This window comes from Bos grunniens, chromosome 8 (assembly GCF_055505025.1).
Source record: "Bos grunniens cultivar Pamir isolate PY7600 chromosome 8, Bosgru_T2T1.0, whole genome shotgun sequence".
Taxonomy (NCBI): Eukaryota; Metazoa; Chordata; class Mammalia; order Artiodactyla; family Bovidae; genus Bos; species Bos grunniens.
Window position 1 is genome coordinate 29937657 of NC_141172.1, and position 14568 is coordinate 29952224.

Below are 14568 nucleotides of genomic sequence, written 5' to 3' on the forward strand. Positions count from 1 at the left end.
ATTGCATGTTATTTTCAGTTTTCCATTTTTCTCATTTTTATGAGTAGCTCATATTTGACTTATAAAATTAGAATTGACCCAAATGGACAATAAGAATGGTAAGTTTTACATATTCTACAGTATTTTCAGAAAAAGAAATACATACTTTTCCTGCGATATGTTCCCATTAAAATGTAGTATGAGTAAAGTATTGGATTCATTTATAAGGGAATTGGGAAAAAAATGTTACCATAATCTGTCTCATCTAAAAGCCATTCCATTCTAAGTGTTCATATGTCTCTTTTGGGTTGAAAGTTTACAAGGCTGTTATTCCCAGTGATTTTCTTTCTTTCTTTCTTTCTTTTTTGCTGCAAAACACTTTGTTTCCATTTATTACAAGGCATGGAAGAGGGGTCCAGTAAAAAACTGCCCAGGGCTGCTGCTGCTGCTAAGTTGCTTCAGTTGTGTCCGACTCTGTGCGACCCCATAGATGGCAGCCCACCAGACTCCCCGGTACCTGGGATTCTCCAGGCAAGAACACTGGAGTGGGTTGCCATTTCCTTCCCCAATGCATGAAAGTGAAAAGTGAAAGTGAAGTCGCTCAGTCGTGTCCGACTCCTAGCGACCCCTTGGACTGCAGCCTACCAGGTTCCTCTGTCCATGGAATTTTCCAGGCAAGAGTACTGGAGTGGAGTGCCATTGCCTTCTCTGGCCTAGGGCTGCAGAGAAGCTTCAGGCAGAATCCCTGAAACCAGAGGGGCGGCTCAAAGGCTGCTGGGTTTTGGAAGCTCTGGGTCAGGCTTGAGGGTGAGCTTTTCAGAGAGATACCAGCATGGGGGTGATGGTGGGGCTACCAGCCTGTGTAAGTTGGTCAGGTGGTCACCATTCTCTTGATGAGTTTCACCTGCTCCCCAGAAAGCAGCTCTCTTGGAAGTGAGATGTAGGGCATGCAGCAGGCAGAACCCAGGGCAGGGAGATCCAAAAGGGCGTGGTTCACGTTCTTCACCCCGAGAATGGCGGCTTCCAAAGCATCCTGGTTTTATCCCACTTATCTTGAGAGATTTCTGCACGTCCCGGAAGAGGGCATGGTGGTTTTACATTTTCAAGAGTCCCTTGGGACCACAGCATCGCGGTGGAAATAGAACCTAGAGAGAGGTAGGTGTAGGAGGCCCGCAGTTTTAGGTTGACCAGGCTAATTCTGACGAAACTGGGAGCTCACGGTTGATCAGTAATAGAGAGTTACGCTAAAAAAAAAAAAAAAATGATGTTGCCTGGTTCGGGTGATGTAGGAGAGCTGAGTGATTTGTTCCCAAGATTGCCACTGAAAAAAAAGAATGAAGGGTGGTCAGAGACTGGCACAAGGGGTGGGGGGTAGGGTGGGGGGCATCCGTGAGTCTGTTCCGTGGAGGCACTGTTGATGGAAGAGACAGATCTGTGGGACCACCCAGCGCACTGCTGCTATTCTGTTCTTGATTAGTAAACATTAGTGGTTATTTCTATGTGGGAATTTTGTTGACAGGCGTCTATTTTATGGGGCTTCCCCACTGGCTAAATGATAAAGAATATGCCTTCCAATGCAGGAGACATGGATTCTGATCCCTGAGTGGAGAAGATCCCTTGGAGAAGGAAATGGCAACTCAACTCCAGCAGTCTTGCCTTGGAAATCCCATGGACAGAGGAGATTGGTGGGCAACAGTCCATGGGGTCTCAATGAGTAGGAAACACACACAGACATACCCAGTTTTATTTTTCTTAAATCTTAAAAAATCTTGGATTTCAGAGATTTAATTTAACTGAGCAATTAAGCAGTATAGCTGCAAATGTTAAGACCTTTAAAGTCTTTTTAAGCTCCAGATTACTTTTCAGGATAACAATATCCTTTGGGTGACATAATGGAATATAATTTTATCCTGTGGAAAGATGGAACATTATGCACATTTTATTTTTTTACTTTATGGAAGGAGATTGGCACGTTAATTTTTAATAAAACATAGATATAAGACAATAACTTGGGTTTTATTTGAATGTGGGTTTAACTTATTCTGTTTCTTTCATCATTTTTTTCTTTTGATCTCAGAGAGCCATATATTTAATTTAAGAAAATCATCAAGTTTTATACAAACCAGTCTAGTCCATCTCTTCCAAAACTGAATTTTCCCCTTCTGAACAGTCCCTCCTTGTGGGTATTTGCTGCTAACATTTTATGCAATTTTGTAATTGAATTTCTAATGTTCACTCTTATCTACTTGTTCATTAAACTTGGCTCTGTGTTCCATCCAGAGGCCACCTCATTTAAAGTGGATTAAAAACATGTATACTTGGCCTAAGCTGGTGTTTTCATAATTCTATTTATTTTAGTAAAAAGGGTAGAATCATAGATTTATAAAAAGTTAAAAGAAACAGGATGTCAAGTTATGCTTCTGCATTTTATACCTCAGCTTTGCTGTATTTTTTCTAAAAGTACCTGAGATTTTCCTGCTTTATTTTTTTAACTGTTTTATTGGGACAAATGACATTAAAAAAGCTGTGTATATTTAATGTATACAATTTGATGAATTTGGAGGTAAATATGCACCCATGAAACTATCATCACAAAGCATACCATAAATATGTCCATCATGTCCCCAAATTTCCTGTTTATTATTAAATTTTTGATAAAAGCATTTAACATAGGAGCTATCCTCTTAGCAGATCTTTAAGTATTTAGTACATTACTGTTAACCATATGTACTAGTTACAGTGGGCTTATTCATTTGTGTAACTGACATTTTATATCTTTTGACTAGTAGTTTTTTTGGTTTTAGCTATAAGAATCATAGCTTTTTCATAATATTGTGTGATTCATAACATGATAAATATATTTGGAAAGTCATGGAATATTCCTCAGCATTACTAGAAAAAGCAATATAAACTTGTGTTACTTTATTGGCTTTGATTATAATTAATATATTGTATATATGAAACATATATTTGGGCTGGTTTTGGACACAGGTGTTTGAATTTTTTTCCAACGTTACATTTCTTATAAGAATGAGCTTCAACTCTGAAAAATGCTAACTTTATGATCTGCTCTGAGAAATGCTTGCCATTGGCAATGAAAACTGTGAAATCTGACAGCCTCACCCGATGTGAATTTGGACAGAATTCTTTATTTGATTTAGCCCTCATGGATGCAGACCCATTGAAATAGGTTCCAAAATAGTGATTTTATCACATCTTGAACATAGTGTAATTCAGCTGAAACCACCCACCTCCACCTTTGCACAGTTTTCATCCAAATACATATATAGGCTCAATGTTGCTTGAAAACTAGTTCTTAGTTTTACTGTAAGTTCATGATCTTGGAAAACAAAAATTAAATTCATGCAATTGGTGTTAGCTTCAACTTGGAAGCCAAGTCCATATTTACGCAAGTTCCTCATTTCCCTGGAAATACTCTATTCTGCTTCCTGGCTGGAATTTCTGAGGAGGCAATGTAATTTAGTTGTTAAAAATTGAGAGATTGCTACGGTAAATAAAAAACGGACTTTAATTTGTAATAGTTGTTGTTCAAGCACTAAGTTGTGTCCAATTCTTTGTGAGCCCATGAATTGTAGCGTACCAGGCTTTCCCATCCTTCACAATCTCCTGGAGTGTGCTCAAATTCATGTCCATTGAGTCAGTGATGCCATCCAACTGTCTCATCCACCGCTGCCCTCTTCTCCTCCTTCCCTCAGTCTTTCCCAGCATCAGGGTCTTTTTCCAGTGAGTCGGCTCTTCACATCAGGTGGCCAAAGTATTAGAGCTTCAGCTTCTGCATCAGTCCTTCCAGTGAATATGGAGGGTTGATTTCTTTTAGGATTGATTGGTTTGATCTCCTTGCTATCTAAGGGAATCTTAAGAGTCTTCTCCAGCACCACAGTTTGAAAGCATCAGTTCTTCAGTGCTCAGCCTTAATGGTCCAAGTCTCGCATTCATTCATGACCACTGGAAAAACCATAGCTTTGACAATATGGACCTTTGTCAGCAAAATGATGTCTCTGCTTTTTAATATGCTGTCTAGGTTTGTCATAGCTTTTCTTCCAAGGAGCAAGCTTCTTTTAATTTCATGGTGACAGTCACTGTCCACAGTGATTTTGAAGCCCAAGAAAATAAAATCTGTCACTGTTTGTACTTTTCCCCATCTATTTGCCATGAAGTGATGGGACTGGATGCCATGATCTTCATGTTTTGAATGTTGAGTTTTAAGCCAGGTTTTTCCCTCTACTCTTTCACACTCATCAAGAGACTCTTTAGTTTCTCTTCACTTTCTGCTGTGAGAGTGGTATCATCTGCATATCTGAGGTTGTTGATATTTCTCCCAGCAATCTTGATTACAGCTTGTGATTCATCCAGCCTGGCATTTTGCTTGATGTACTCTGCGTATAAGGGACTTCCCTGGTGGCTCAGATGGTAAAGCGTCTGCCTGCAATGAGGGAGACCCGAGTTTGGTCCCTAAGTCGGGAAGATCCCCTGGAGAAGGAAATGATGGCAACCCACTCCAGTACTCTTGCCTGGAAAACTCTACGGACAGAGGAGCCTTGTAGGCTACAGTCCATGGGGTCGCAAAGAGTCGGATAATACTGAGTGACTTCACTCACTCATTCACTCACTCTGCATATAAATTAAGTGGGGTGACAATATACAGCCTTGATGTATTCCTTTCCCAATTTTGAACCTGTCAGTTGTTCCATGTCCAGTTCTAACTGTTGCTTCTTGACCTGCCTACAGGTTTCTCGGGAGAAAGGTAAGGTGGTCTGGTATTAGCATCTTTTTCAAAATTTTCCACAGCTTGTTGTGATCCACACAAATGCTTTAGTGTAGTCAATGAAGCAGAAGTAGATGTTTTTCTGGAATTCCCTTACTTTTTCTATGATCCAGCAGATATTGGCAATTTGATCTCTGATTTCTCTGCCTTTTCTAAATCGAGCTTGTCCATCTGGAAGTTCTCGGTTCATGGACTGTTGAAGCCTAGCTTGCAGTATTTTGAGCATTACCTTGCTGGCGTGCAAAATGAGCTCAGTTGTACAATAGTTTGAACTTTCTTTAGCATTGCCTTTTTTGAAATTTTTGCCTGGGGAATCCCATGGACAGAGAAGACAGGCAGACTACGGTCCATAGGGTTGCAAAGAGTTGGGCATGACTGATCAACTTACATGCACGCAGCACCTTTTATGTATAGTTCTATGTATTCCTGCCAAATTTTTTTAATCTCTTCTGTTTCTAGTACATATTCATATAACTTAGTTCTAATTTTAGGTCTTCTGAATTATAAGAACTGATCCAGTAGGAAGCATGCAACAGCAATATAAACAGCAGCAAACAGAAATCAGTCAATGAAGGTCCAATAACCCAGGAGTGTTCTGTTCCTGTATTTCCATTTAAAATTGTACAACTATTACAAAAATGCATGGTAAATAATTTATATGATTAAATTCTATTTACCACATTAATAAAGAATTGATGTTACAAAATTAATAGTAAATGATCAGCTTCCCAAATTTTATGAACTGTAAAGCTGTTTTACTGAAGCAACAATGGACCCTTTAATTTTAAATTTTGTTGAAGTATAGTTGATTTAGAAAGTTCTGTATTTTCAGGTGTACAGAAAAGTGATTGAGTTATTCATATACCCATTCTTGTTTAGACTATTTTCTCCTATAGGTCATCACAGAATATCGAATACAGTTCACTGTGCTCTGTAGTATTTATCTTAGTGTTTGTCTATTTATCCCAAGATCCTGATTTTTCCCTCTCCCCACATTTCCCCTTTGGTAATTGGAATTTTATTTTCAATATCTGTAAATCTGTTTCTATTTTTAAAATAAGTTCATTTGTATCATTTTGAATTAGATTTCACACGAGTGATATCATACGATAATTGTCTTTCTCTTTCTTCACGTAGAACGGTAATCTCTAGGTTTAGCCATGTTGCTGCAAATGACATTATTTCATTCTTTTTTAATGGCTGAGTAATATTCCATTGCATATATGTACATATTCTTTATCAATTGCTCTGTCAGTGGACATTTAGGTTGCTTCCATGACTTGGCTATTGTAAATAGTCCTGCAGTGAACATTGGGGTGCATGTATCATTTCGGAATATGGTTTTCTCTTACAGTTTGCTGAATCATGGTAGCTCTTGGAGAAGGAAATGGCACCCCACTCCAGTATTCTTGCCTAGAGAATCCTGTGGACAGAGGAGCCTGGTGGGCTGCTGTACATAGGATTGCACAGAGTCAGACAGGACCAAAGCGACTTAGCATGCATACATTGGAGAAGGAAATGGCAACCCACTCCAGTATTCTTGCTTGGAGAATCCCAGGGAAAGAGGAGCCTGGTGGGCTGCCGTCTATGGGGTCGCAGAGTCAGACACGACTGAAGCAACTTAGCAGCAGCAGCAGCAGCAGCATGGTAGCTCTATTTTAGTTTTTAAAGGAAATTCCATACCATTGTGTCTGTACCTATTTACATTTCTACCAACAGTGTAGGAGGGTTTCCTTTTATCCACACACTATCTGGTATATATTGCTTGTGAACTTTTTGATGACAGCCATTCTGACTGGTGTTCATTTGGACTTATGCTGAAGCTTTAATACTTTGGCCACCTGATTTGAAGAGCTGACTCATTAGAAAAGACCCCGTTACTGAGAAAGATTGAAGGAAAAAGGAGAAGGTGGGCGGAGCAGAGGATGAGATGGTTAGGTAGCATCACCCATTCAGTGGACATGAATCTGAGCAAACTCTTGGAGTTAGTGAAGAACAGGGGAGCGTGGTGTGATGCAGTTCATGGAGTTGCAAAGAATGAATTAGCAACCGAACAACTACAAATTCTGACTGGTGTGAGGTGATAACTCATGTAGTTTTAACTTGCATTTCTCTGGTAATTAGTGACGTTGAGCATCTTTGCATGTGCTTTTTGGCCATCTGTATGTCTTTGGAGAAATGTCTATTTAGATCTTCTGCCCTTGTATCAGGAGATTAATTGCTTGCTTTGTTTAAAAATATTTTCTACCATTTTCTGGGTTGTCTTTTCATATTATTTATGGTTTCCTTTGCTGTGCAGAAGCTTTTAGTTTAATTAGGTCCCATTTGTTTAATTTTTGTCTTTATTTTCATTACTTTAGGAGGTGAATCAAAAAGATATTGCTGCAATAAATGTCAAAGTGTCTTCTGCCTGTGTTTTTCTCTAAGAGTTTTTAGTATATGGCATTTCATTTGGTCTTCTGTCCATTTTGAGTTTATTTTTGTGTATGATGTTAGAGAATGTTCTAATTTCCTTCTTTTTCATGTAACTGTCCAGTTTTCCCAGCACCACTTACTGAAGAGATTGTCTTTTCTCCATTGAATATTCTTGCCTCTTTTGTTGTAGATCAATTGACCTTATGTGCATGGGTTCATTTATAGGTTTTGTATCCTGTTCCATTGACCTATATTTCTCTTTTTGTGCCATTGCTAGAGTGTTTTGATGACTGGAGCTTTATAGTATTGTGTGAAGTCAGAAAATCTGATTCCTCCAGCTCTGTTTTTCTTTTGCAAGATTGTTTTCGGTTATTAGGAGGTTGTTTCTTTCTTTTTTTTTTTTTAATCTCCATACAAATTAAAAAATTTTTTGTCCTAGTTCTATGAAAAATGCCATTGGTTTTTTCATAGAGATTGCATTGAATCTGTAGATTGCCTTGGGTATTATAGTAATTTTCACAGTATTGATTCTTCTAATGCAAGCACATGCTATATCTTTCTATCTATTTGTGTCATTTTCAGATTCCTTCATCAGCATCTTACAGTTTTCAGAGTACAGGTCTTTTGCCTCCTTAGGTAGATTTATTCCTGGGTATTCTTTTTGATGAGATGATAAATGGGACTGTTTCCTTAAATTCTATTTCTGCTCTTTCTTTGTTAGTATACAGGAATGCAAAAGATTTTTATGTATTAATTTTGTATTCTGTGTGCATGCTTGTGTGTCCAGTTGCTTCAGTTGTGTCTGATTCTTTGCAGCCCCATGGACTGTAGCCCGCCAGACTCCTGTGTCCATGGGATTCTCCAGGCAAAAACACTGGAGTGGGTTGCCATTTTACCCAAGTCATTGATGAGATGTAGTGTTTTCTGGTAGCATCTTAGGATTTTCTATGTACACTGTCATATCATCTGCAGTGACAATTTCACTTCTTTTCCAATCTGTATTTCTTTTATTTCTTTTTCTTCTCTGATTGCCATGCCTCGGACTTGAATGCCTCAACTATATTGAATAAAGTGGCAGCAATGAACATGTTTGCCTTGTTACTAATCATAGAGAGAATGCTTTCAGATTTTCACCATTGAAAATGATGTTATCTGTGTTTTTTTCATATATGGTCTTTATTATATTGAGACAGATTCCATTTCCATTTTCTGGAGAGGTTTTTTTTTTTTTTTAATCTTAAATGTGTTTGAATTTTTTCAATAGCTTTTTCTGCATCTATTGAGTTGACCATATGGTTTTTATTCTTCAGTTTAGTGTAGTGTATCACACTGATTTATTTGTGAATATTGAAGAATCCTTGCATCCCTGGGATACATGCCACTTGATCATGGTGTATGATCCTTTTAATGTATTGTTGGATTGGTTTGCTAGTATTTTGAGGATTTTTGTGTCTCTGTTCATCAGTGACATTGACCTGTAATTTTCTTTTTTTGTGGTATCTTTGTCTGGTTTTGGTATTCGGGTGACGGTGGCCTCATAGAACGAGCTTGGAAGTGTGTCTTTCTTTTCTCTGCAATTTTAAAAAGAGTTTCATAATGATAGGTGTTAACTCTTATTTAAATGTTTGATAGAATTCACCAGTGAAGTTACCTAGTCCTGGATTTTTATTTTTTCTGAATTCTATTCATCTCAGTTGCAATTTCAGTACTTGTAGTTGGTCTATTCATATTTTCCATTTTGTCCTGGTTCAGTCTTGAAAGTTTTTCCCTTTCTAGGAAATTATGCATTTCTTCTAGGTTGTCCATTTCATTGACACATAGTTGTTTGCAATAGTCCCTTATGATGCTTTGTATTTCTGTGGTGTTTGTTGTACTTTCTCCTGTTTCTTTTTTATTATTATTATTGATTTGAGCACTCTCAGTTTTTTCTTAATAAGTCTGGCTAAAGGTTTTTCAATTTTGTTTATCTTCTCCAAGAACCAGCTCTTAGTTTCATTGATCTTTTCTATTTAATACTGTTTTCTTAATCTCTGTTTTACTTCTGCTCTGATCTTTTTGATTTCTTTCCATCTCCTGACTTTGGGTTCTTTGTTCCTCTTTCTTTACTTGCTTTAGATATAAGGTTAGCTTGTTTATTTGAGATTTTTCTTGTTTTCTGAAGTAAGATTGTATTGCTATAAACTTCCCTCTTAGGTGTGATCCATCACACTCACCTAGAGCCAGACATCCTAGAATGTGAAGTCAGGTGGGCCTTAGGAAGCATCACTATGAACAAAGCTAGTGGAGGTGATGGAATTCCAGTTGAGCTATTTCAAATCCCAAAAGATGATGCTGTGAAAGTACTGCACTCAATATGCCAGCAAATTTGGAAAACTCAGCAGTGGCCACAGGACTGGAAAAAGGTCAGTTTTCATTCCAATCCTAAAGAAAGGCAATGCCAAAGATTGTTCAAACTACCGCGCACTTGCACTCATCTCACATGCTAGTAAAGTAATGCTCAAAATTCTCCAAGCCAGGCTTCAGCAATATGTGAACTGTGAACTTCAAGATGTTCAAGCTGGTTTTAGAAAAGGCAGAGGAACCAGAGATCAAATTGCCAACATCCGCTGGATCATCGAAAAAGCAAGAGAGTTCCAGAAGAAAACATCTATGTCTGCTTTATTGACTATGCCAAAGCCTTTGACTGTGTGGATCCCAATAAACTGTGGAAAATTCTGAAAGAGATGGGAATACCAGACCACCTGACCTGCTTCTTGAGAAACCTATATGCAGGTCAGGAAGCAACAGTTAGAACTGGACATGGAACAATAGACTGGTTCCAAATAGGAAAAGGAGTACGTCAAAGCTGTATATTGTCACCCTGCTTATTTAACTTATATGCAGAGTACATCATGAGAAACACTGGGCTGGAAGAAGCACAAGCTGGAATCAAGATTGCTGGGAGAAATATCAATAACCTCAGATATGCAGATGACACCACCCTTATGGCAGAAAGTGAAGAGGAACTAAAGAGCCTCTTGATGAAAGTGAAAGTGGAGAGTGAAAAAGTTGGCTTAAAGCTCAACATTCAGAAAACGAAGATCATGGCATCTGGTCCCATCACTTCATGGCAAATAGATGGTGAAACAGTGGACACAGCTGCTGACTTTATTTTTCTGGGCTCCAAAATCACAGCGGATGGTGATTGCAGCCATGAAATTAAAAGATGCTTGCTCCTTGGAAGTAAAGTTATCACTAACCTAGACAGCATATTGAAAAGCAGAGACATTACTTTGCCAACAAAGGTCCATCTGGTCAAGGCTATGGTTTTTCCAGTGGTCATGTATGGATGTGAGAGTTGGACTGTGAAGAAAGCTGAGCGCTGAAGAATTGATGCTTCTGAACTGTGGTGTTGGAGAAGACTCTTGAGAGTCCCTTGGACTGCAAGGAGATCCAGCCAGTCCATCCTAAAGGAGATCAGTCTAGGGTGTTCATTGGAGGGACTGATGTTGAAGCTGAAACTCCTGTACTTTCGTCCCTGACGTGCAGAGCTGACTCATTTGAAAAGACCCTGATGCTGGGAAAGATTGAGGGCCGGAGGAGAAGGGAACGACAGAGGATAAGATGGTTGGATGGCATCACGGACACAATGGACATGGGTTTGGGTAGACTCCAGGAGATGGTGATGGACAGGGAGGCCTGGCATGCTGCAGTTCATGGGGTCGCAAAGAGTTGGGCACGACTGAGCAACTGAACTGTACTGAACTGATGAACTTAGAGTTGCTTTTGCTGCATCCCTGAGGTTTTGGACTGTTGTGTTTTTGTTTTCATGTGTCTAGGTATCTTTTTTTTTTGCTTTTTGATTCCTTTAGTCATCCATTGGTTGTTTAGTAACATATTGTTTAACATCTATATGTTTGTATTTTTTACAGTTTTTTCCCTGTAACTGATTTATAATCTCATAGCATTGTGATTGGAAAATATGTTTGATATAGATTCAGTTTTCTTAAATTTATCAAGGCTTGATTTGTGGCCCAAAATGTGATCTATCCTGGAAAATTTTTCATGTGCATTTGAGAAAAAAGTGTATCCTGTTGCTTTAGAATGGAATGTTCCATAAATATCCATTAAGTCCACTTGGTGAAATGTATCATTTAAGGCCTGTGTTTCCTTATTGAGTTTCTGTCTGGATACTCTATCCATTGATGAAAGCAAGGTGTTAAAATCACCCACTATTACTGTGTTGCTGTCTATTTCTTCTTTTATGGATGTTAGCATTTGCATTACATAGTAAGGTGCTCCTATGTTGGGTACATATGTATTTATAATTGTTATGTCTTTTTCTTGGATTGACTCCTTGAACATTATGTCATAACTTTCTTTGTGTCTTGTAATGTTCCTTAAAGTCTGTTTTGTTCGATAAATCCACTTCAACTTTATTTGATTTCTATTTGCATGGAATACCTTTCTCCATTCCCTCACTTTCTATCTTTATGTGTCCCTGCATCTAAATGGGTCTCTTCTAGACAGCACGTATATGGCTCTTACTTTTATATTCATTTAGCCAGTCTGTATCTTTTGGTTGGAGCATTTAATCTATTTGCATTTAAAGTAATTATTGATATGGATGTTCTTCTTGCCAGTCTGTTGTTTTGGATTTATTTTCTAGGTCTTTCTTCTTTCCTTCCTCTTTTGTTCTCTTGTGATTCGATGTCTATTTTTAGTGATGTGTTTGGGTTGCTTTTTCTTTTTTGTGTATCTGAAGGAAAGTTCCACGGCTCAAAATAGCCTGGAGTTAAAACACAGTTCCGGGTCCTCCCCACCATTCAATGCAAAACAAAGAACTCTCTCACCGGAAGAAAAATAATGCACATTAAGGTTCATTACACTCAGCTCCCAGCCCGACCCAGCCTCTGGCAGATCTCCCGAATTCCTTGCCCCAGCTGTTTAAGAGATAACTACTCAGAACAACCTTGGAGAAGAACACACCCCCTTAAGACAGTACCTCTCCACATATATGCCTATATATACTTACTCTTTTCTTGGGTTAGTGCAGCAGCTCACTAATCTGACTGCTGCCCCTTTTTGCCTCATTAAAGGTGATCTGTTGCTGTAAAGTGCCGGTCTCATTCTTTTTCTGAAGCTCACCTTCTCTAACTTCCTTACCCTACAGTATCTATTCTAGATTTTTGGTTGTGGTTCCTATGAAATTTTAATTTTTCAGTCTACATATATATGTATGAGGGTTTTAAGTTACATTGCCAGTATCTTGCATTTGTACTCTCCTCTTCTCATTAATGCCTTTGAACTGTGGTGTTGAAGAAGGCTCTTGAGAGTCTCTTGGATTGCAAGGAGATCCAACCAGTCCATCCTAAAGGAAATCAGTCCTGGGTGTCCATTGAAGGACTGATGTTGAAGCTGAAACTCCAATATTTTAGCCACCTGATGTGAAGAGCTGACTCATTTGAAAAGACCCTGATGCTGGGAGGGATTGAGGGCAGAAGGAGAAGGGGATGACAGAGGATGAAATGGCTGGATGGCACCACCAATTCAATGGACATGAGTTTGGGTAAGCTCCAGGAGTTGGTGATAGACAGGGAGGCCTGGTGTGCTGCGTTTCGTAGGGTCACAAAGAGTCGGACACGTCTGAGCGACTGAACTGAACTTCTCATTATTGCTGATTTTGACCTTTCCTGGTAAGCTTTCACATTTGTCATTTTCTTGATTCTAATTGTGGCCTTTTCTTTTCCACGAGAGGTTCATTTAGAATCTGTTGTAACCCTGGTTTGATGGTGCTGAATTTGCTTGGCTTTTTGCTTATCTGTAAAACTTCTGGTTTCTCTTCTGAATCTGAACAATGGACTCTCTTAATTTGTTACTGAAATACTATAATTGAATGGGCGTTCCTTGAAGGATGTTGGTCAGATACTAATTGACATACACTTAAGAACTTCTTGGAGGACGGGGGGTGGGGGGGGGCAGCAAAACCTCTGAAAGAATAAACAACTGTGTCATGGAGCAATTATTGGAGGTTTTTCTCCCTGCTTCTTCTTTCTCAGTTTAATGCTCACAGGTGATTATCTTTGGCTCACTCCTGGCTTTCAGAATTGAGAAGAGGCTGAAGTTTCTGGAACAAGGGAGATTATTAGAATATGTGTATAAATCTCTGGCTTTTAAAAATCTCACTCATGTGTTTGGTTATCAGTGCATTATGTTCACACCAATACTAAATTGAGTGGTTTTGTCATGATAAAGAAAATGGACATGTAAAAAGTATTTTGGAAGAAAAAATAATGAGACCCATATGATTTCAATCTTCAGTGAAAATAACCAATTTATAGAATAATATATTTTTAATCTAGTTTACATCTCCTCTCATATGCAAATTCCCTTGAAAAGTGTGTTTTACACTTTTATTAGCTACTATATATCTCAGCTATTATTGATAAAAAAACATATGATCCTATTGGTATCTATACAACAGTCCCAATCAATTTGAAATATTAATAGAATATAACTACATAAAATATAATTTCTTTCATAGTACATACCTCAGTAAGAGTACCTTTCTATCACGGTTAATGTTCTTATTTTCATGTATTAAGTATTTAAATTACAAAAATAATACTGGGATGAACCAGAGGGATGGGATAGGGAGGGAGGTGGGAGGAGGGTTCAGGATGGGGAACACATTCAAGGCAATGTATGGCAAAACCAATACAATATTGTAAAGTTAATTAATTAATTAATTAATTAAAAAATAATAAATAATAATACACCTTTTGTCAAAAGCCAAACTATAAAGATATGTACTTGAAAAAGATAATGCAGTATACACAAGGCAATTATTTTTGAATTCTTCCATCTTTGTGCTAATATAAATAAGTTAAAAACATATTTCTTTTTTTAAAACAAAATATGGTCATGCAATATGCTTTATTTTACAACTTGATTTTCATGAATATTATTCTTTCTGTAGATAAATGTTCCATTATTTACTCAGTCTTCCTTTACTAGTGGATATTTGTGTTTTTCTCTTTTCTATTTTTTTCCTACATCCTCTCCCTGTTAATAATGTGCAGATAAATGTTTATGTACAAATGTTCTTACATAGAACTATATTTCATTAGAATTCACTAAATCAAATTTCTAGTTTGGAGGATATGCACATTTTAAATTTTAGGATCTTCTGAAATGTTACTTTTATATAATACATTGCATTTAAATTTTTGTTTTGCTTTATATGACTGTTTCCTTCACTAAGCTGAGCTCCTAGAGGGCAGGGACTCTTTCCTGTTTGGCAGCATTTTTGGTTATTAATACTTAACATTTTATTCTGAAAATAAAATACTGGACTATTTAGCTATATTAATATGACTGCTTGCATTCCCTACCCTCTTATAGTCCAT

General features: G+C 37.9%; 1 long non-coding RNA gene across 1 annotated transcript; it reads left to right on the plus strand.

The window, feature by feature from the left end:
• The first annotated feature begins 772 nt into the window (after window positions 1-772).
• On the plus strand, window positions 773-2306 carry LOC147366888 (uncharacterized). The gene is made up of 2 exons (XR_015168828.1): window positions 773-1134; window positions 1560-2306. It is a non-coding gene; the product is annotated as an uncharacterized LOC147366888 (long non-coding RNA).
• The last annotated feature ends 12262 nt before the right edge of the window (window positions 2307-14568 follow it).